Raw genomic sequence first — 23799 nt, 5'->3', positions numbered from 1 at the left:
TTTCTAGATTTAACTCCTCCATCCCTAAGGGTTTTTTATTTTCAAATAACGGTCTGAAACTCATTTATATAATAGTTTCTGAATCTGAAATCACTAAAATTTAATTATTAGTCACTTATTCCATAATAGTTTCCTGGAGGTTCACATCACTAATAAACAGTTTGTAGGAGAATAACCGATTAATAGTTCTATAGTACAATTTCTCTTTGTAATAATATTTTTCTTCTAAAATTGGACATTCTTTTTTATTAGAATGACTTCTTCTGGAGTGTTGGCCACGTAGGGTTATGACGGATTAAATATTTTTTTAATTTGGATAACAGAGTATAAATGGAAAAATTCGGTAGTTTGCGATTTGAATCTAGGTGTATGGGTAGCAAAAATTATTTTGGTCTTGGAAAAAGTTGTTTGAGAGCGTAGAAAGAGATAATATGTCAAAGATTATGAAATTATGGAATTAGTTCTTCATAAATAAAACGTGAATATTTTACCATTTCTAAAATTTCTGACTCGAAATTACCAAACTATGGATTGAGTTTAATTTAGAAAATGTAATTGTTTTCAATATTATTGATCAATGTAATTAAATTTTCACAATCTAGATTGATCTTGGAAATTGTACTTTAAAATGTAATGAAATTATTTTAAGTTATAATTTTGTTTTCCAATGATATATTAATTTTTTCTAAATTATTTTGAGGTTTTTGTTGGTTAAGCCATAAAGTCGTTATCGATTTATTATAATGATCAATTGAATTTGTATGTAAAGATATTTGCATATTTATTTCGTTGATTATTGTTTTTGATTTCGTTGTAAAATATTTATTACCTTATCGTATCTTTCTTCATCGTTTGAATCTATAGTTCTAATCTAAATCTACAGCCATTTAACTATTTTTCCTACAGCATTTAATAATCCTCTTTTTGACCTAATGTTCGGATAAATATTTTTCTATGTAAAGTATTAATTAAAATTTTTGTTCTCTCTATCATTTGTTAAGCCAGGTTATGGTATGCTATTGGTTTCTTTTAAATGTATATAATGTATAAAAGTATGTTTAGAATATATAAGCTTACAAAATCCTAAGTTAATTGGTAATAATAGGTTATTTATTTGTGTAATTTATACGTATTCTGTTTTGCTCTTCTGGTAAAATGTTAGGAGTATTATCAGTGTTGCCAATTTCATTTTTCTATAACAATTTTTCTGATTATATTTTTATGATAAGTTTCTTTATCTATTCCTAAAAGTATCCCAGAATCTTCTGTAATTTCGGATATTTTAGATTGAGGTTAAACTTTTTAACTCAAAATTTTGTTCGAATATATGCTACATCTTGACTTGAATATGAGAGTGGATCAGTTCTATTTTCATTTCTTTTATTAATATTTTTTTCAACTTCAGCATTTTTAAGTTTTTTGTAATTCTGAATATAATGAGATATTACTAAATGTTCGTCTAAATCAAAAGGATTTGGATTATTTATTTGTCCTGTAATTATTTCAATAAATGTGAATTGGTTAGGTTAGGTTAGCACAGAATGAATTGAATTATTATATGACTTAACTGAATAATTTATGGGTTGATCAGGGGCCAAATATTTGTTAGTTTCTCTGAAACATTGAAAATGTTCAAATTAACTGGAATGGAATCTTTTAACAGGTGAATTAGATTTACTATTTTTGCAGTGATATAGTGCAATTCAATTTTATGTAATTTAAAGAGATCTTCGTCGTTATTTTTAAATTCTGTGCCATGATCAGTTGTTATTTTATACGGTAATTCATGATGAGTAATATAATTTAGTTATCTACAACAGAAACACTATTTATACTTGAAATAAGATGAGCTTGACCGTAACGTGAAAATGCATCTTTAATTGTTAGTATGAATGATTTGCTATTTTAAAAACATCAATATGTATATCAAATCAAATTAAATGTAGGATTTTTATCATATTTGTTCTTCTGGCAAACTCCACAATGATTCACTTAATTTTGTATATCTTCTGACATTTTGGGCCCATAATATTTTGCACTTAACAAATTTTAAAGTTCATTAATTTCTCTATGTCCTTTTTTATATACATCATAATATTGATTTTTTTCTTTTTGTCATTATATCTTTGAAAACATTTATGCAAAGAACAAATTTAAATGGAACGTTTTTAAACTACTTTTGTACAATAGTTATAAATTGTTCAGGTTTTTAAAATTCTCTAAAATATAATGCGTATAATTGTTTAGGGTCAATAAATTATTTTACATATCTCTTCTTGATAATATTACAAATAAACGTATATTATCGGAAAATTTTTCTCTTTTTGTTCTTATGCTGTTCACCACATGTTAATAATGTTTGATTTTTATAAGTATTTGGAGTTCTGTTTGTGATTGGTATGTGATTTCGGCTTGGAGGTTTTATTTGAATATCAGATATAATATTTATTTCATTATCATTTTTATTATCCTCACTACTTCCTCTTTCTTTATTTCCTACAACTTCTTCAATATATGATAAATCTGGTAATAAATCTATATCTATTGTTTCGTTTTCAATTTCTTTTTGAAATGTCGTATGAGGATCATTAATATTAACTTCTAATGACACTGTTTCTAAGGCATTAATGTCACAATTCAAATTAATTCGTGATAATAGATCAGCTTCAGGATTTTACTTTCCTTTTAAATATTTTATTTTGTAATCATACTCTTCTAATTTTAATCTCCATCGGACGAGTCTTTAATTTGGTTCCTTGAATGAAAATAACCATTGTAAAGGTTTATGGTCGATGAATATTATAAATTCTCTTCCACATAAATACGGTCTGAAATATTTACATCCCAAGACAATTGCTGATATTTCTTTTTTAATAACTAATTTCAGAATAATTTGTAGTTCTCGAAGCGTAATACATTGAATGTTCATTCTGAGATAATACTGCACCAATTGCATATTTCCGATCATAGGTAGTTAATTCGAATTGTTTACTAACATTAAACGGTACCAGTTTAATTCCATTACTCATTGAAATGTGGCAAGTGAATTTTTTACATGAAATAGCATCCTACGAAATTCGTAATTATATGCATCTAAATGTTCTTGATTTTACGTTTTAAAATTAATTTTTTTTTGATAAACATTTAGATGCATTAATATTTCAAAAGGCCTAATAAATAAAAAATTGGAGTAATATATATATATATATATATATATATATATATATATATATATATAATCTTAACATTTGAAACTGGTGAAAACCGCTTGCTAAATATTTTGCTCTTCCTAGTATATCTATCGATATATCGACTATATATTGATACTATTCGGAACTGGATATCTATTTGAAATTGTTTTTTCATTTAATTTTCTAAAATCGATTATTTCGCCATTGGTGAAGTCCATGGAGAATATAAAGGTTCCATTATTCCTTTTTCTATCATTTCGTTTATCTGTGTTTGAACTTCTTTATAAATATATGGATATCTATAGGTTTTTACATGTACTGTCGTTTTAATTGAATGTTTTATTTTTGAAGTAAACGTTCATGGATCACCTGGTTTTAGAAAACAAATTTTTTTACATAATTTAATTATCACTTTTTTCTTCTGAATTCATATAATCTGTCCTGATTAACTTACTTATATCTGTTTTTTTGTATTGCTCCATTTGTGTTGTGCCATCTATAAGTTTCTTTTGTATCACATTGATTATAATTTTTTAAATGAGTTTTTTTCTTTCTCACTTCAGCTAAATAAACAAAAATATGAATTTAATAATGTGAATTTTCAAAATAATAAGCATTAAGACATTTAGAGCTATAGAAATTGTTTTAAATTTTCTATTTATCATTTCAGCAACTACAAAGCCATTTTCAGCTACTGTTGATGTTTCTGGAATATAAACTTTTCCCAAATATGTTTATTTATCAAAATTTCTCCATTTAATAAATTTACTACAGATCTCAATAAATTTTTTTGTAGGACCAATATGAAATGGAAAATATGTCAATTAGTAATCTGAATTTTATGGGGATTGAGACTTGTTTATCAACTAATTGTTCATTACTGTTCATCAATATTCTATTGCATTTTCTAATCATATCTTCACACAAAATCATGAAAATCATATAGTATGAAATTTATTGTACTGTAATATTTTTCAGTGATAATAGCAAAGATTTATTACTGTCGATCAAAAGTTTTAATTTAAATATATGGTAAAGGATTATTAGCTGAAATATTTATTTCAACTGTTTTTAATTATTTTACCAAGGCTCTTTTCGGAATATCTGTGCATCGGTTGTATAATTGTTATGATGGTTATTATTATTATATTCAACATAATTATTACTACTTGGATAATTGATGGTTATTGGTTATTGATAATTATATTTTGATCATTTCTTATTGAGTTTAAATTTGATTCAAAATTATAATTGTTATTTCAAACTTAAGGCTCATAAAATGAGTCATTAAGTTTTTCGAAATTCTCGAAATCATCAACATATGCCATTGCATCTTCTAAAGAGGTTTCTTCAAATACATATTATTTCTTATTTAGCCTCAACATCCTGCAATAAAGTTTTTTAGCGCATTTTTCTCGCAGTGGTTTACTTGTCATTTTTTATCTATTTTGCTTGAATTAGAATCATTGCTCATTCTTGGTATTGTTTGACTTTTCAACAATTGTGTCTGGTTCTCGTCAGCTCTTGTAGAATACAGTCTAAGTCACGTCTATCAGCAAAACATTGTTTTAATGCTTTTTTTACTTTAGGCCATCTATTCAATTCCATTTTATCCCTTACCATGCCCTTGGCTTTTTCAATTAGTTTTTCCTAAATACATTCCAAAACATGTATGTTTATATCATGATCGTTATGCTTATGTTTCGATTAGATTCTAGCATCGGTTAATAAATTTGTTAAAGGTATTACTGTCTCTGTCGTAAGGCTAAATATTTTCCAATTTTAATCAAAACAACTCCCAATAAGGGTTTCTGGGTTTTCCGTGGCTATTTGAAACGAATCTGAATTGTTTTTAATCTCTTCAGTAGTATTAATCTCTTCAGTAGTATTAATCTCTTCAGAAGTATTCAATAAATTTTCTAATTCCTTCATAAAAATGTATTTGAAATCAATAAATTATCTCTTCGACAGTGCAATAATAGATAAGTATAGAGTTCAGAAAAGAAAAAATACAAGAAAAGAAGGAACTTTGCACTTACAGATATTTGAAGGCTGAGTCCCTTGTAGATCGTCGAGTCGAGTTTTTTATCGTCACTTTGTGTAAGAAATACACGATCACCCGAATCCTACTGTGGCAGCGCCAATAATAAATTTCACTTCCGAAATTTTATTTTCAAAAAACTTTATTTACAAACTTATAATATTGGAATACATTAATTTAAAACGATTGAAATAATAGAACTCATTAAAATGATATTCATAAAAATTCCTAAACAAAAGTGTACTGATATTAATGAAGAATATTTAAAAAAAAATGTCATTTCCAATTATAAATATTTGTTTTTATTTGTCCATCTCAAAACAAATGAGAAAAAATTCGTTAAAAAAGCATAATCCTCAATAGAAATGAAATATTTACAATAACAACGAAAATATATTGTGGAAACAAGAATATGTTGAGGAAGTTCAATGTAGCCATAGGTTAGGAAATAGACTGAAATGATCCAGAAAGTTGAAGAAAACTTTCAATTTACATAAAAATATTAGTCAATTTTTAGTCAAACCTTGGCTTATTCTAGAATCTACATCAACAAAACTTGCCTAATTTTGTGAACAATATGTCATAACAATCATTCTTACGGTGCAACATGGAAAAAGTACTTCTGGAATTGTTGATGATATTCGTAATGAACACATTATTCACTATCACTACACCAACACACACAATTACCCTAATTATTATTAGTATAGCAAAATTTACAATTCACTGGTTGGTATTGCGGCCGGATAATACCCACAATATATAGGAAGCTTGAAGGACTAGGCAGCGCAATTGTGTAAATTTGTGATTGTTGATGTGATAGGTCTTTCCAGAAGTTAACACACAACAGGGAGTGTTGCGGTAATGGAAGGAAACAGTTGGTTCAATTTCTTTGTGAAACTCTACTTACGGTAACTACACCAAAATATTTGCACAGTATTTGATTTATTCTTTAAAAATATTTCCACTGTTACACTTTCAATTTCCCACTGATAATCAAATGATAAAATTCATTATCAATAACCAATAAACTTAACCCCCTGTTTAAACTTTTCGGAAAGCTTTGAAATGTTACATATTTACACGCATTTAAACTATAATTATAACATATTGTCGCGTGCACTGAGGACAATAAAATCTACAACTGTCATGAACATGTCACAAGAAATGAGAACTGAGTAAAAAGTGACCGACCCTCTTCATGTCTGAATCGTGTTTAATTGTATCATTGTGTTAAATGTAGATAAGGGTTTAAAACCATTTAACTGTCATTATTATTACATGAATTTAAACCGTGACTTGAGATTCAAATGAACTTTAATTACAAGTTTAAAAAAAACTTTAACGTATACGTATATATTATATATAGTATATAGTAGTTTTTTATTGGGAAACTCATAAAATTCAAAATTCGTTGATAAATTGACGTAGATAGAAATATTGATTCTGGTTACTATAAGCATTTTTAATTGGTTAGATTATGAATGACGTTGAATTTTTATAGGTTAGATAAGGATAAGTTTCAGTGAATGATGTTCAATATTGATTGGTAAATTTATGGATAACATTAAATTTAGGTCATTATGAATGTAGTTGAATATTCATTGGCTAGAATATAAATGACAATAAATTTTATAGGTTAGGTCGTTAAAAGTGAAGTTGAAATTTATAGGTTAGGTGAGGTTAATTGGTTGGTGATGGCGTTGAATTTTCATAGAATATTTTTTTTCAAAATCCTCAAGATATCATGAACTACACTAAGGTTATTTGAATCAGTTTTCTTATTAATGCAATAATCATTTTGGGCAATACATGTTGTTTCTAGAAATTAACGTTTCTTGTAGTTTTTTTCAGTTGTCAAAACTTTGGCAGATTCATAATTCATATTGTGTCCTTCGTGACCGATAGTTATGAGAGGTTATTCGACTGATCAGTTACCTTTCCGAATAACCAATGTACTTTTAGTCACAATTTAAACAAGATATTCCATATACTATGTTAGGCAATTTATTGTTTGGTGTTTTATCTTTTACTTTAGTAACAATAGATTGAATATTAAGTGTTTGACTGTATGCTATTTTGATATTATGTTGTTCAAAGATTCCAGAAAGTTTAGGGGTAACTGATTTTATTTATGGTAAAGGTATATAAATATATAGAAAAGAAATTTTAGAAATGATGATTCAATGTTCGTGTCAATGTCAAATGGATTATACAAAATTCGTTTCAAACCAAATGGAGGATATGAGTTTTCATAAAAAAGTTTGTGAAGTATTTTAACGTTTTTTCATGAAAAATTGGATCAGAAATTTTTAGGACTCTATTTTTCATCTGTTTGATTAAATTAATTTTAGGGTTACGTGGGTGATATAAATGATAATTGATATATCTTCCAGATTTTATTGGTTTCCTATACCAGTCAATTAAAATTTAACCACTTAATTATAAATTTAGTATCAAGGAAAGGTAACGCTTTTTCAGTATTCTCCTTTTCTATAATAAATTGTATATAGGGATCGAAACTATTGAAATAAAATAAATTATCGATTTCATTATATGGAAGAGATAAAATTATATCATCTACATAATTTTTAATGAAGAATAATTTGAAGGGTAAAACAGATATTCCAAAGTCCAAGATATAATCCATTACATAATCTGCTAATATAGTGGATAGTGAAGATCTCATTGGTGTTTCAAAAATTTGTTGGTAATTTTTATTATTATAAGAGAAATATGTATTGTTACAAATGAATGTTATCAATTCTAATAGTTTCTTTATTTAGTTCACTTATATCGCTCCATTTTTGTTGTAGAGCTGTAAGGCATATATTTAAGTGAATAATACTAAATAGGGATATTACATCCAATCCTAACAATATATAATTCGGTGGTAATATCATATTATTAAAAGTTTCTTTGGTTTTAAATAAGTCTTTTATATAATAATCATTGTGATCATAAGTCAAAATTTCAGTTAACCAATTTGTAAGGGTTCGATGGGAGTGTTAATTCATGGTACAATAGATCTAGCTGATAGAGTAGGTTTATGAATTTTTGGTAAACAGTAGAAATTAGCAGAAATACCGTTATAGTTTGTTAATTTCTTCTGGGTGTCTTTTTCAATTTTTTTTATTAAAAACTTTTTTTATTAATTTGTTACAATTATTAGTTGTTTTTGTTCCAATAAGAAAAATTAATTTTTTCTTTGTGTCCCACATCTCAAATATATAGCGGTAATCAATTAAATTTATTAGAAATTACATAAGAGAGCTATAAATTTTACTTAAATTATTTAGATCTTTTTTATCATTTATAGCTTTTTCGTTCTTATGAATGTGAACCATTTCTAAGAATTCCGTTTTTCGTGTATTCGATTCCGTTTAAAGAATTTTTGAATCTTTATAATTGAATTTATGTTTTTCTGATATCTCATGGTTCGTTAATGCAGTTCTATTTTTTATCGTATTGATGATCTGTCTATTTTCTAAATACTGAGATGTTTGCCCTATGTAGACAGCGTCACAATTAGTACAAGGTACTTGATAAATAATATTACTTCTTTTGTTTTTTGGTGTTTTAGATTTTAATTTAGTGAAATATTTGAATAATGTATTATGTGTAAGGAAAAATGTCTTATGTTTTGATGTTTCCTTCCTGTTTTGTTTTTAAATTGATTGTAGTATCTGTTAATTTCAATCGCCTTCAACTGATTGATTTTTTCATATGGACGTTATTTTTTGTTTACAAATTAATTCCGTTAGCTTTAATCGGAGATTTGTGTACTCCCAATTGTGAATCACTGAGCGGTTATCAATAACATAAGGCAATGAAGAAGAATATTTAAACAAAGTGAAACCAATATTTTCATCAAATTATATTTTGAAAGACATGTAGTTGCCAGCTGCATAAAAACAGTTTTACAATGAAAATCACTTTGAAAGTTTATAGAACGGACTCTGGCTCATATTTTTTATCTTCTTATCAGTATGCAAATCTAGAAACTCGTTATACAGTCTAACGTCAAGTTAGTTATATTGTGTTTGATGTAGCCTATAAAATGGTAACATGAGTTTACCCGCACCCTTGGTGGTATTACTGTGAACATCAGAAGGAGGTGCCTTATCTCGTTCGCGACAATGTATTCGACTTCTTGCATTATCACTAATATGTAAAGTCTTCTGAAGAGTAAAACCCTTTGAACTCTTCTTGAATTCTCCCATAGACAGATACCATAAGCCAGATGAATGTGGATCAAAGTAAAGTAGATCGCGCATATAACGCATTTACTGCCAAAAGAGGATAATAAATTCGCAATTGCGCCTGTTATCTACTTCATATATAGAAAAAGTAGTTTTATTCGTAAAAAGTATATTCAAAGAAAAGCTTCCAGAAGTTCTTGGATAAGATATATCCTATATGCTTGATATGAATGAAATGAAATTTTCAACAGATGTGCAACTCAACTTTTTAAAGTACACTGCTCAATTCTTGTTTGGGCTTGAACTCATTTTTCTGAAAACCTGAATTCGACGTTGTGTTATGAGTATTATGCGAAACCAATGGAATTTGAGGTTCTGACTGTTTAGGTTCGCTTATTTTTCATGAAAACTCATTTAAAACTAAAGACAGTCTACTGATATTAGGTTTAATTATCCCCTGCAGGCCTATCAAGTAGATGGACGGGATACTTTCAATATCTGCTACGTTAATTCAATTTTCTGGTTTTAAAATAATTCATTTCTCATAACTACAATCACTATAAGCAAATAAAAAAAGGATTCTATTTGCAAATGAGAGAAGAATTGTGTATGGTTTCAAAAATATTATTATATTGACTACAAATAGTCCAACGTAAATTCAACTGGTTGAACAGAATTTTATTCCGAAGTTATGCGCAAATCGTATACATTCTTTTGACGTGTCACCTTCTCTATCGAATTTCTCGAATACACTCGAAGGAAGTAATATAGAGACTACACACATACAACACATTCAACTGTTTGATATAGTTACACTTTCATCGTTGAACAAAAATAATCGTACGGCATTGTGCGAAATTGTGAATTCAAACTGACTGGAAGACTGAGAAATTGTCCCTCCTCATCTAAAACCAAGTCTTAGACAAATATAGCGATCTAACACTCCGGAGCAATATGATCCAATTCAAAAAATAGAGAAAAAAATGGGAAGAAAGAAAGGGTGTAAACAACCTACTTTTAATGCCCTGTTATATATTGAACAAGTAGAATTGCCTTATATGTATATATCAAAAATTGAATTATGCAAAAATAAGAGAGCAGACACTTCCATTCAGGGCTAATGTAATTGTATGTTCAATTCTCCTATTCATTTCACTTTTAACTACATTTCAAAATTGACATTAAGAAATGTTTTGTAGGTTATGTGAAATTATCCAAAGTTATAGCATCGTAAAATATTTTAGAAAGAGATGACTGTTATTATATGATATTCTATATAATATATTCTTCGATATTTTCCAATATATACATAACAATAAATGGAGGGCTTTAATCCCTAATATTAATTTACTTCAAGAACATTAATGGTCTCTTAGATAAACGTATGTACGAACGTTGGTTAGGGCGAACCTGTGACTCCCTAGAGAACTTTTTGACCACTATTCAACTTACTGAAGTCACATTATTTTTTTGTGCTGTTTACTGATGGTCAAGTTTCTTGAGTGTTTGTTGTACACTCGGGAATAATTGGATTCCCGTGTTTTAATTTGAATTTAATTCACTTTTGGAAAGAGTTCAAGAGATTGTGCAGCAATATAGATCATTTGAATTGAATTTAAATTAATTAAAACATAGTGACGAATATGTTCGAATAAGCGGTTCTAAATTACAGTTTTACAGTTAGAATAAAGAAGTATATACATCGAAGCGGAAAACTATTTTTTAAAAAAATTTATTCACAAAAAACATCACAATTTTACAAATCTTGAATGAATCAAATTAATTTCAATGATTGAATTAACAAAACTCATCAAATGATATTCCGCAAAGATTCTTTTCGCGTTTCAATAATCAACATTTTCTAGTTTTTTCTATATGTAACTGGAGGAGCTGTTTTTCTACAAAATGTATAATTCTTTAATTTAGAGAATGAAGTACAACAAAAATTCGATTATTTATTTATAATGAACTTACTGCGTCGCATAAACTTATTTATATACCACAAATAGAATTCTACAAAGTTCTAGAACAAAAAGAAACACAAGAAATAAATAAAGAGACTTTCGTAGACATTATTTCCTTGTATAATAAAAATTTCATCAAAGGCGCGTCCGCCATTTATAAAAAACAGATTAAAGGCACGGCGCGAATTTGCCGAATTTCAAAATTCCTGCTGGACAGGGGCCAGCCTAGGGACTAATTTCGTGAGCTTGTTCGTAACATTACCCCCTCCTTTAATTTAATTAATAATAATTTAAGGAAGTTCCTCCTGGAACTCATGGATATCCGAAAATGTATGTTCAAATTGGCAACTGGATCCATTCCTGCACTTTCTGGTCATATAGAAATAACAGGGTCCGTCTTCACCAAGTACTGATGTATCCTGGAATATCACTTCTCCCGTGTTCCTGGAGACTCGCCAATCCAACTGGTTACTTGCTATCTCACATTCCCATATATCATTGCAGATGTATTGTTCTTGAAACTCATTCTTGATTACCAGGTAAAAGATGTACCGCGAATCGTGTTGGATTCTTAGCGTTTTGCCGGGAGCTGGGATCTGCTCTTCAAGTTTTTCTAATCGACCAAACTTCTTCCGGAAGAAGGTTGCTAATCCTCGTGCTTTCTTCCACAAAAGTTGTATCTAAATATTGGGGATCATGTAAATTTCCACCCATTTTGTAAAATAGTCATAACGACTAGAATGCATTTATCATTATTGTTTGTCGTAGGAAATGGTCCTTTCAACATTTTACTGTGTCATGGGTGCCTTTCTCTTGCGATGTGGTCCATCACTCGTAGCACAAGTCGTACATTTCTTACACCAGTTCTTCATAGCGTTGGAGCTGTTCATCAATGATTATTTTTAAAAGGCCCTCTTCAAGTACAATGGATTCCCACTGAGCCCAATATGCTGGCAAAAATCTTGACACTTCTTGCCAGGTAGGTTGCTGTCAATATTGGCCGAAATATCATTCTTCAGAATTGAAATCTCCTCGTCCATATTGGCCGAAATATTGTCTCTCATATTCAAAATCTTGTCTTCCATATTGTCAGAAATATAGTTTTTAATGTCGAAATCTTTTCGTTCCTATTATTAGAAATTGACGAGATCAAGGTGGAAGACTCGTCTTTAAATAGATCTGTTTCTGGATCAGAGCTATCACTTTTCAGAGCCACTTTGAATCTTTCTACTAATTCACTCTTCTTACCAGACGTTTTTAATTCGCGATTCTCCAGTTGGGCTTTCAGTTCCGTCACTTTCAAGTCACTTATTCCCTTGGCCATGTTTATGTCACTATTTATTTACAGTATCCCACTTCTGACAGTGATTTCCAATGCAGGTTGGGTGGCTTAAAGTTTGGCTAGCTTATCGGCAATTTTATTTTTCAAGAGTTCCCTAGATCCAGGTACATATAGAGCTCCATCGCCTTTTCGCTAACTGACTCGATGACTTATTTCCAATAACCATATGGATATTCTATTTCATTTTTTCACGTCTATACAAAAATCATTTGATTTAGGTATAGGATTGTAGGCATAAACTCCCCCTAGTTATTTCGTAGAATTCACCGACGTAAGAAAAAATAGGGAAGTGATTTGAAAAAAATTAGTGAATCAATTTTCGAGATAGTTGAATACAGCGCGAAAAGTTAAAAAGGTTCAGGTATTATTCAAGCAAACCCTTGTGATTCGATGTTTTTTTTCTGAAGAGCCCATTTATTATGGTTTTCAGAAAAATTGAAATAAATGAAAACTAGAACCCTTTAGAGAATATGTTTCTAGTTAAATTATAGTCATCGTAGTTTCTAACAATACTATAAAGCTTTATCTAAGAAACAAAGTATTCATTTCCTATATAACGATAAGCCGTAGAAAATAATTTTACTAGAATTTCGTCGTAGCACGTAAAATTTCCATATAAATATTACCAGGGGTTTTCTGCATACATATCAACTCAGCTTATCATGATATTTCAAGTTACGTTGTCCACAAAAATCAAAAAGGGAATCTTCCTATTAGTTCTATGGTTTTGTTAAGGTTATGTGGGATTAGCTTGTTGTAAAAGATGTGTACAACTTTTCCAATTGCACACAATCGTACGCTTTTTCCAAATCCCTTTAATTTTTTATTATATGGATTTCGTAATCTAAGTTGAAAAACACCCTGTAGCATTGGTAGTAGTATTACAATATACCAAATTTAACTTCCTGTTTCTAACCTCTTTCATACAACAATAGTGGCAATTTATTGACACTCGAATTGGATTAGAATTTTTGAAACATTGAAAATCGATCAATCATACTCTCAAATCAGGGGATGTAATTCAAATAATCTAATAGAAAATTTCCAAAGCGCCAATGGATATGTCTCCGAATTGATAAATTAGATGAGAATGATTGGTTAAGTTTTAACGAGAGAATTTTATATTTCAAATCGAATAACTCAATAACAATAACGGATAAAAGACAGGGTTAATAATTTAAGTGAATAGAAATTAAATACGAATTTGAATAAATTGTGTTTGTGAAGTAATTATTTCAAAACAATGCTGTACTGCTAATTCTGAATAACACCTTTGATCAAATATTCAATGCTCTACATTCATTGTTTGAAAGATATTTTAGAAAAAACTCATACGTGTTCATGAATTGTATCAAATCAGCGAGGCAATTCATACTTTCAATGTTTTTGTAACCTGTATAAACGTTGTGCAAATATTTTCGTCATTGAAATTATTATATGGCGGCGTTGCTTGTACGTCAATTTATTACTGTTAATAGATCAAGTCCACAGAGATGGACTAACCTAATAATGTTAATAACAGTAAATAGTCAGGTATTGAAGAGGCTACAAAAATATAAAAAAGGTGAAAAAACCTATTTGCCGTTCACGAAGTATCAGAAGAGCTTTCGACCTTTGGAAAATAATTTTTTAATTGTGATTATTTTCAACAATATTTAATACCAAGTTCATCTAGTAAATTTCTATAATATTGGAGATATTTCGTTCTGCAATTCAAGTATTGAATAAAAAATACTCGTTACTTTAGAAAAATTGAGGAATTTGTCATACAGGATTTGCTAAGGACTAGAATTAATGGAAAACGGCATACATTGAGAACTATGATCAGCTTCTGACTATGTAATTAATATAAGAAATATAAAAAAGTTGATTTTAAATTTCAGAAGTAACGAAAAAGCTTCTCAATTATATTGAAAAAATTTAAAATGATATCAAATATATAAACGAAATCACCCCTATACACTCCTCTCCTCCTCTCGAAATTTTTTATACCCTACAAAAAGAATATTTCAACTATCTTCAATAGCTTAATAACATATTTAAATAGAATGTATATATTTAAACGCTTGACTATTCTGAATAATAACGAGTGAATTTTAATAAGGTACATTTTAAATACGAACATTTTTTTGAAGTAGTTTAATACAGTCATTAATTTTTCAACTAAGTTTCAGTTCAGAAAATATCTAAAATACCTAAGGATATCTGACACATGGATCTTGTCTAGTACTAATAATGAAATATTTAACAGAGACAAAAGTAATGGCAGGTTATAGCAATAATTACAGAAGTCAAGTTGACACGAGCAGTTTATTTAATCAAAGAGATTGTCAGTTGGCTAACATCCCTTTAATTGGAATATATGGAGTATGTCCACGTAAAGAGTTGTGCAATATTAATATATTTAATTAATAGTGAAAAATATATTGACTATTTCAATAAAAACTCTATTACAATATTATTCATTCAAGTGTTTTTTTAAAACTCAAATTATATATGAAGAATTGTTAATACAGTATGTATTCATACCAATATGTTTAAAGAAAATGCTCTCCGTGGATGCTAAGACAACTAATGTGTTTTGCTGAGTGGCTGAGAATTATATTGATGAATCTATTCTTCATAAAACGGCAATTGACGAAAGAATGATCCCAACTGCGAGCTGCAGCGATACATATATTTCAAGGACTGACTACTGATGAGATTGGCATTTCGGCTAGTTCAAAATCTACTAAATGACAAGATATAAATATCAGCAATTGCTCTAGTTATTCTCTTCAACGCAATGTTTGTAAATTATAATATTCAATAAAAAATTGTATACTTCTTAGGAGATTGTCTCGTTTACTGTTATTTGCTTAGATTACAGTTGCCGAATTTAGACGTATTGTATTAATCAGTAAACTTGATCGACAACTCACGAGCCCAGAGATAACAGACCAGATCAATGAATATAGTAATCTGTTTTTGAGTACTTCTACTGTGAATAGGAGATTGAGAGAAGTTGCCCTATGGAGGGTAGCAGACAAAAAACCTCTTTTGAGATTTCAAAATAAAATTAAGAGGTTGCAGTGGGCTAAAGAATATTAAAATTAGACGCATGAAGAGTGGGAGAGAGTTCTATGGAGTGAAATGTCAAAATTTGAGGTTTTTAGGTCTAAGAGAAAAGTGTTTGTGTGCAAGTCAAAGAAAGAACGGATGTTAAATCCATGTGTAATCTCGACTGTAAAACCTGGCGGAGGCTCGGTGATGATTGAAAATATTAAAGAAAAATGTAGCACATTCTGGACAGCGCCTGATCGGCAAAAAATTTATCTTTCTCGAAGCTATACAAAGAGTATTTGAATGAATCGGAAATGAAGAATGTAATGATTTGACCGTTATAGCCGCATTCGAATATGACGATTAATGAATGAAATCATATAGACGACAATTATTTGTCGAAATTGTTACAGAGAACGCCAAAATTGTGCACCGAAATAATATAAACAAAAGAGGATTACATTGATGGATAAAAATTTAATTATGTAACAATCACTGACTGTAGTTTTATTATTACTATATTCTTATCTATATAGGTTCTTAGAAATATGAATAACAGAATCGATCTTATTAATTGTTATGCCATTCTATACTCATATTAAGAGTTTTAGTCCGATTAATTACAAAAGCATGTTCTTTAATTTCCTGTATATAATATATATATATATATATATATATATATATATATATATATATATATATATATATATGTATATATATATATATATATATATATATATATATATATAATGTATATAATAAAATAACTGAGACAAAAATGAATGTCACGGTTCTAATAAGTGGGGTATTCAATATTATTCGTCATAAATTATCTTTAGTTTTATTCCAAAATACATTCCAAAATATTATTTAAAAACATGTCGTACTAATCACCTCAGTTTTAGGGCAGTGAAATTAATTGTTATTTCAGACATTTTATACATTAAGAATAATTTTTTAGTCCGATAATTATAAAAGCATGCTGTTTAGTTTCTTCAATATCTGGTTATACTACAAAGAAGTTTTTTAAATGTTTCAATTATTTCCCCTCGCAAATTTGGTTAACCGAATAATTTAATATTCTTCAATAGAATTCATGTAGTCGTATCAATAAACAAAATATATAACGCATGCACTGACTGCATTAGAGTAAAAATGCCATTCAAACTAATATGAAAACGTCATTTCTCAATACACAAAATGATTTAATATATACAACAACTGACTAAGCTCGACTTTACGAGCCGTGAAGAGGCCAGATGTCGAAGTCGTCTAAAATTTTGTTTAGATTAGTTTGTTAGGGCAGTTGCGTAAAATTGACCACTGTCCACTGATGTCCATTTTGATCACATGCAACAACACGCTCGATTTGCGTTTGGGCACTTTGCTACTTTACTTTGTTTATCTAACAAACTGAAGAACGTGTGACATGCTGCCCTCGACAGATTGTATAGTTCGACCCGCATTTATTAAGAATTTGAATAATTTAGGAAATATATTTTATAACAGTAAACATTATTTTTGTTACAAGAAAAGATTTTAGTCAGTTAGAGCCTGGAACTATGAATTAATTAATTATATACCATTTATGAAATGGAAATGTATCGCTGGGAGGTCAACCTTTAAATTCAAAAGTAGGTACAGGGTGACACACGTAAATCTAAAATGATTTTTCCTTTCAATATTTTATTTATATTCTCGTGAGAATTTTTATCTATAATGCAATTTCCATTTTTTCCTTATTGTTTACCCACGATTTCAAATTTAAATATCTTGAGGACCAGGTTAGTTTAGAATATTATTTAGAGCGGAAGCTGAATGGAGTTGAGTATGCAAAATTTGAGGACCTCATTCTGTATATAATATATATTTGAACTTAGATGAACTTACAGATTATGAGTATAGATGTTGCCAACGATGTCATGCCATTTTAATAATTGGTTTTGTTGATGAATACTTCACCATTTTTTTCGAAACAACAAATATAAATCACTCAAAGAGAACATCTCAATAATGAATGTTTTCCATCTTCTCAACACTGATTATCAATATATTTGCATAATGATTTGTTACCAAAACCAATACAGATATAATTTTCCATCATTATTCTCATTCCCTAACAAGTTGTAAGCAATAACTGTACTAATAGATACAAATGTAAATGTTAAGCATCTATAGAGCAAATTATTTTTGGTGAATTTAAATTAAAGCAAATATTCTGGAAAATCAATTTTTATTGATGTTTGGCAGCATTCAATTTTTTTCGAGGCTCACATGATTTCCAATGCATAGGTGTTCAGCATTAATATATGAATTTCCTATTTGCTCAAAAGTTCTTTGCAACAAATCTGAAGATGCAGCTTTATGAACATTTTGTCTAGCCCAATCATATGAATAAAAATCGTTAGGTCATAAACCTAAACAACCTAACCCTGCTTGCTTAGACTAAAGATAAATTGCCAGGATGGAAACATCTGTATCATCGTTAACGATTCTGAAGTGGTCAGATTGGCATTTCACTTTTTAAATCAACTTCTAAATGATTCGATTTCAAGTCAGGTATAAAAAATGAAGAGCCTTGCAATATAAAACATTGTATTGAATCGTCGAATCTTCCATAAATACATAACTTCAAGAAAAGATAATGGATTCTCTGAAAGCAAAATAAGATGATGATTTTTAAATGGATCCGATGAAAAAGTGGCATATCATCAATAATATAAAGTTTGTAGTAAGATAAATTTCAAATATCTTATTGTGAATTCTACTACAATTATAATTATTTTCAAGACTGTAATAGCGAGTTCTGATTAAGGAAATTTTCTCTAAAATTCTCCCACATCAAAGAAATTATTGCAGCAATTAAAAATTTCGTGAGATGCTAAAATTTTTGTGTGAAATCCACTTTTATTAACCAACATAAGGTTTGTTCCAGCAGACCGACTGTGACTGCTTTAACATGCGCGATATAAAAATTGCGTATCGAGTTTATGTAATAAACAAAAATTTTCACATTTCCGCAACAACATTTCCAAGAAAAAAAAACGCTTGTATTCTTTTTTTCTTTGAAAAATGAACATGATCAAAAATGTAGAAAAAACAAAAAGGATCATGCAACTTCTCCGACGATGAGTTATTGCTTTTGGTCTAGTTCATCAAATATGAAATGTATATCTTCAATCATTATAGCAAAACCGCAAAACCAGTTTGGTAATGAAATTCTATAAAAAAATTTGTCTAGTTTTCACCAATAATTAAATACGTCTATTTAAATTTTGGCTAGCAATGGATATGCGATCTTTCTTAAATGACTAATTCAAATGTGAAAAACTATTTAAATTGTAACAAGCTACAGATTTAGCAATAAATCAAACTATTATTATTTTTATGAAAATGATATTTCCGATTGAATTCATCTAGTAAATACTGAGAGTTGATAAAGTGAACTCGATGATAGTGATAGAAATCGTATTCATACCACGTTTCCAAATCTTGAAGCATAAATTATCTCACCACTCTTTAAGGGAACCACAAACTCAGAAACCTCATTTTTTAAGATCTGTTAACCATATCATTTTTCACTTTAACTTACAATTTCTGAATTTGTTCACCTTTAAAGTTAAGCTTTGTAGATTCTGAGACCAACATTGCTCAGCCATGTCTTATTGCATACTTTCATATTGTACTAAGTTGAAAAACTTTTATTTAAATAATTTCGGTGTGATATCAGAAAACAGGAAGGTATATTGTTAACGTTTATCAGAGTAAATTTATCTAATTAGCTTCATAAAATTGCGTTGTAATTTATCATGTCCGTTATTCAAACTGAAATAAACAATCCTTCTGTTTCGAAAAACTAAGAAATTGTTCTTATTTTTCCTTTTTCTAACAAAATAAAACCTGCAGTTCGCACTATCACTATTTACAGCTTCCTTAGCGGCCAGGTCTGACTCTTCCTTTCCCTTTATTGCAGTGTGTGAGATCCAACCAAATGCTATTTTTTTATTCTTGTCTTGTATATATTACAGTTGTTGCTTGATTTTGATGGCTAAGAAATTAGAGGTGTGAATTTCTTGAAGAGTTTGGATTGAGCTGAGGGAACCTGTGAGTATGAGGTGATTAGGTTCCTTTGATTAAGCGGCGGTGTGTGTAGCTCCATATATTGCATATAATTCTGCAGTGAAAGTGGATGGGGTTGGAGAAGCTTTCAGCATATATTTTGAGGTTGGTGTAATGATTGCGATACCCGTACCGTCTTGAGATTTCGATGCGTCTATGTAATGTGTACAAAGTTTTTATACTCATTGAGTATGTTATTAAAGTGTTCTTCGATTAGCGTATGGTTGGTGTGGTGTTTGTCGATCTATGTTGTTCCGGTATAGTAAGGTTTCATTTTTCTAGAGTCCAGAGCAATTTCTTGTTTATAATTTTTTCCATTATTTTGCACATAGTATATGTGAGAGATATAAGTTGATAGGATTCAGAATGGGTTCTAATGGTTTGTAGTTTTAGTATTGGAATTGGAATGTTATGCTGCAGCCAGATGGTATTGAATAGGTTAAGGATGTATTCGTGAGCAATTGAGGGAAGATGTTTCAAGAAGACAACTGGTATTTTATCTGGTCCTGGTGACGTTTTTTTCAAGCTGGAAAGAGCTTCATCATTTTCTTGGGTGGTAATGGGTGGATTTTATAGGTTCGTTTTCATCGAACTGTATCATTACCTTATCCTTTTCTTTTCTCTTATGGGTAAGAATAGTATCATCGTAATTATTGAGCGGTTTTTGTAGGTGCTAACTAGTATTGAAACTAATTTGGAGTTATGTTGTAGATCCGTCGTTCTCCAGCATTTGTATATTAAGGTACTTGTAAAGTCCTGATATTTTTCTCACTCTTTCCCATACCTTCGTCATGAATGTTCGTAACGATCGTGATTTCTGCAACGTAGAGATTTTTCCACGAGTATTGCTACTCCTCCGCTAGCTATTCCAGTATTTATTTGGTTCTTGCAGAAGCTGTTAAATTGCCTGAGCCGTTCGTTGTTATTGAATTTGAAATTGGTTTCTTGAAGACAAATAACTTCGCACTTCTGCTTGGATAGAATAGTTTGCAACATTGGTAAGTTGTTATAAAAGCCATTGGTATTCCATTGTAGAATAGATGTTAGGTCCATGAGGATGCAGAGAGAAATAGAAGAAAGAAAAAAAATATCAAAGTAAATTATTAGTTCTGTTGGTTAATGTTTGTTTGAGATGATTCACTTTGTTTCTAAAAGGTGTGTTTCTAATATGTGAGAAAACAGTTTCTTCTCGAGCTTAGTGCAACTGCTTTTGATAGATCTGTGGTCAAAGAAAGGGTAAATTTTTGTTAGCATATCTATTAATGCAGTAAAATCATTTGTGTAATTCTTTATAATTCTTATTAGATTAGATGAACCATTTTCAAAAAGATCAAATATCTGGTTGTGGTCCAATATGAAAGGAGGATTCTGTTCAGACATAATTTTTCCAATTGGTTCCATGCAAATTTTTGAAGAGATGTCGGGTTTATTTTTAGGCCTATTTGGTTTGGGGAAAGAAGGTTCCTTAGGGACTTAGGGTTCTCTGTTTCGTTTCCTTCTGTTTGAGGAGGAGGTGGAATTATTTGCTCGTAGATGCGTTTGGTTCTGTTTTGCGGAATTTTTTTTATGTTTATGGGAGTTTGTGGTAGTTCAGTTATTTGAGGTTTGCCATAAGTTTGTAATTGACAGTTCTTACAGTTTGCTGCATTATGCCCTGGGTTTTTGCATGTAAAACATAGTAGACAGTCTAGGGATAGATGAATTTTGTAGCTGGTGTTCTCGATCATTAGACAATCGAGTATTTAGATTGTGGGTGGTGAAATAAAGATTTGTCTTCTAAAGCTGTAGATGTGGTTATATTCCGGAATTGTGGAGTTAATTTTGAGGAACGACATTGGTGAGAGAGTATTGAGACCAATTTTGTTAAGTTCATCAATTGATATGAGTGTGGTATGGTGGGGCATACATTGAGAGTATTAATCTTTCGGAAGTTGTATGCTTTCGGGCTTGGATCGGAGTGTTTTTGATAATTGTCAGCCTTCCATGATACAATATCTTCATTTGTGAGGTACACGCATGTTCTATTGATGGACAGCCTTAATGTGAATAGGTTATTTTTTTGGATCGATTAGCTCTCCAAATGATATCAGATAATCTTGAATTTTCAGGTTATCAACTGAAAAAACGATTGCTTGATGTTTTGACTAAAGTGCAGATGAGTATGTTTTGTAGGATTTGTATTCTGAGAGCTTCTGTAATCAGAAGTCCCAACACTTGTATTTGACATTATTAATTTTAGAAATATTTCCGCTTTGATTCGAGAGTACGGACCTGTTTTGGCATAGGCCATTTCATATCAAGTTGATAACAGCTGTTTTTTTTGCAAATTCTTCTTTCATTCCGGTGTAAAATTGATATCACTGTGTGTAACAAATTCAATGTTTTGCTATGAATGTATGAGATTCTGAGATATGTCTCTGAGAAAGTTTATATTTATAGTTTTATAAATTTTTAGAACTATGATAACTATCGATTGTTTTTATAAGAACTGATACTTTCACTGTTAACGTCAGAGCCGGAGTGGATTTTGAAATGTTTAAAATACCTGTTTATGAATGAACATTAAGCCGCCCTCCAAACATATCTAATGAATTTGTGGTATAGAATACTGAAGTCACTGATCTATTAGTGACCTATTAAAAATTTTCAAAAACATAACAACAAGTATCTAGAATTCACAAAATAAAAATACTTTATAAGAGTATATTGAGTACCGTATAATGAATTTGATTTTACATATTTTCAATATATTTAATGTAAAAGTATTTGAGAAATAATTGTTATTAATTATTCTAGAAAATGCAGCAGTATTCTAAAAATTTTGTTTTTCTATATACCAATTATATTAAATTTTATTACTATAAATAAAATTTAGCAGAGGAACAATATCCTAAATTTGTGAAAATTGATTGTTCTAATGTTAAACATTGAAACAATATTGTGTTTGCTATTTGCATATTTGCTTCCTTATGAACAAATCTGTTTCGCCATCTATCAACAAGTAACAAGGGGATATATATATATATATATATATATATATATATATATATATATATATATATATATATAGGCTTTTTTATTCCTGTTATAATATACTAGTGACACCTATAAATATATGTATAAGGTGAAAGAAAGTATGTAAATAAACAAGTAGGGGTTTATGTTAGGTTAGGTAGGCGTGTACCAATTCAATTTTAAGTAAACATTCCAATTAATTTAGTACTCAATTCTCAACGGTTCATTAAATATTTTATGTGTCATGTTTTAAACCTTCGAGTGATAGTTTTGAAGGCATTAAAACAATATGAATTGTAAACATAACTAAACTTACCTGTTGCTATGACGAATTTCTTCTAGGTTAACACTGTTGAATTTATGAATAGATTCATAGATTCCACAAAGCGCCTGTTTTTGTTTTTACTAAGTAATGATCACTTTTTGTTAGATGGTAACAACTTTTTATCGACTTCTCAATTTTAACTTAAGACGTTCTGTTCTATACTTTTTGTTTTATCTCATCAGGTTCATTACAAAAATATATTTCCAGAAATTATTGTAGATTTCATTTTATCGTAAGCGTTTGGTTGAACTTCTGTGCCATAGATGGCGAGGTAACAGCAAAATCATTAAATTCAATTATTCCCTGAAGGTCGTGGTGGATGATTTTGGGGCCGACTTTTTTAAAAGCTGCCGTAAATTTTCTAGGATTTCGTATAAGTGGTGTAATAGATGAGATTGTTGTGAAATTAAAATGAATGAGTATAGTAATCAAATTTTCTTTGGCTTAATTTTACAGTTTTAGAGAAAGTTGGAGAAATATAAAAAGGGGATAGGGATATATTCTTCTTAAGAAGTTGTGCTTGGGCAAGAAATACGCTACTAAATTTGCGCGTATATA

The 23799-nt window shown here is 29.5% G+C and overlaps 1 protein-coding gene across 3 annotated transcripts in view; it reads right to left on the bottom strand.

Moving 5' to 3' along the window:
* The window catches only part of LOC130899676 (aspartyl/asparaginyl beta-hydroxylase), a 114891-nt gene extending 91445 nt beyond the window's left edge, over nt 1-23446 (bottom strand). For 2 of the 3 annotated variants that reach the window (XM_057809812.1, XM_057809821.1), the window contains exon 1: nt 23233-23439. The gene's annotated coding sequence lies outside the window, so the exon portion shown is untranslated. Of the gene's footprint in view, nt 1-23232 lie in introns of all 3 variants that reach the window. The other variant, XM_057809804.1, reaches the window with a different exon arrangement.
* Between the last annotated feature and the right edge of the window lie 353 nt (nt 23447-23799).

Source organism: Diorhabda carinulata, chromosome 1, assembly GCF_026250575.1.
Source record: "Diorhabda carinulata isolate Delta chromosome 1, icDioCari1.1, whole genome shotgun sequence".
In the NCBI taxonomy this organism is placed as follows: domain Eukaryota; kingdom Metazoa; phylum Arthropoda; class Insecta; order Coleoptera; family Chrysomelidae; genus Diorhabda; species Diorhabda carinulata.
This window is presented reverse-complemented; position numbering and strand designations above follow the sequence as displayed.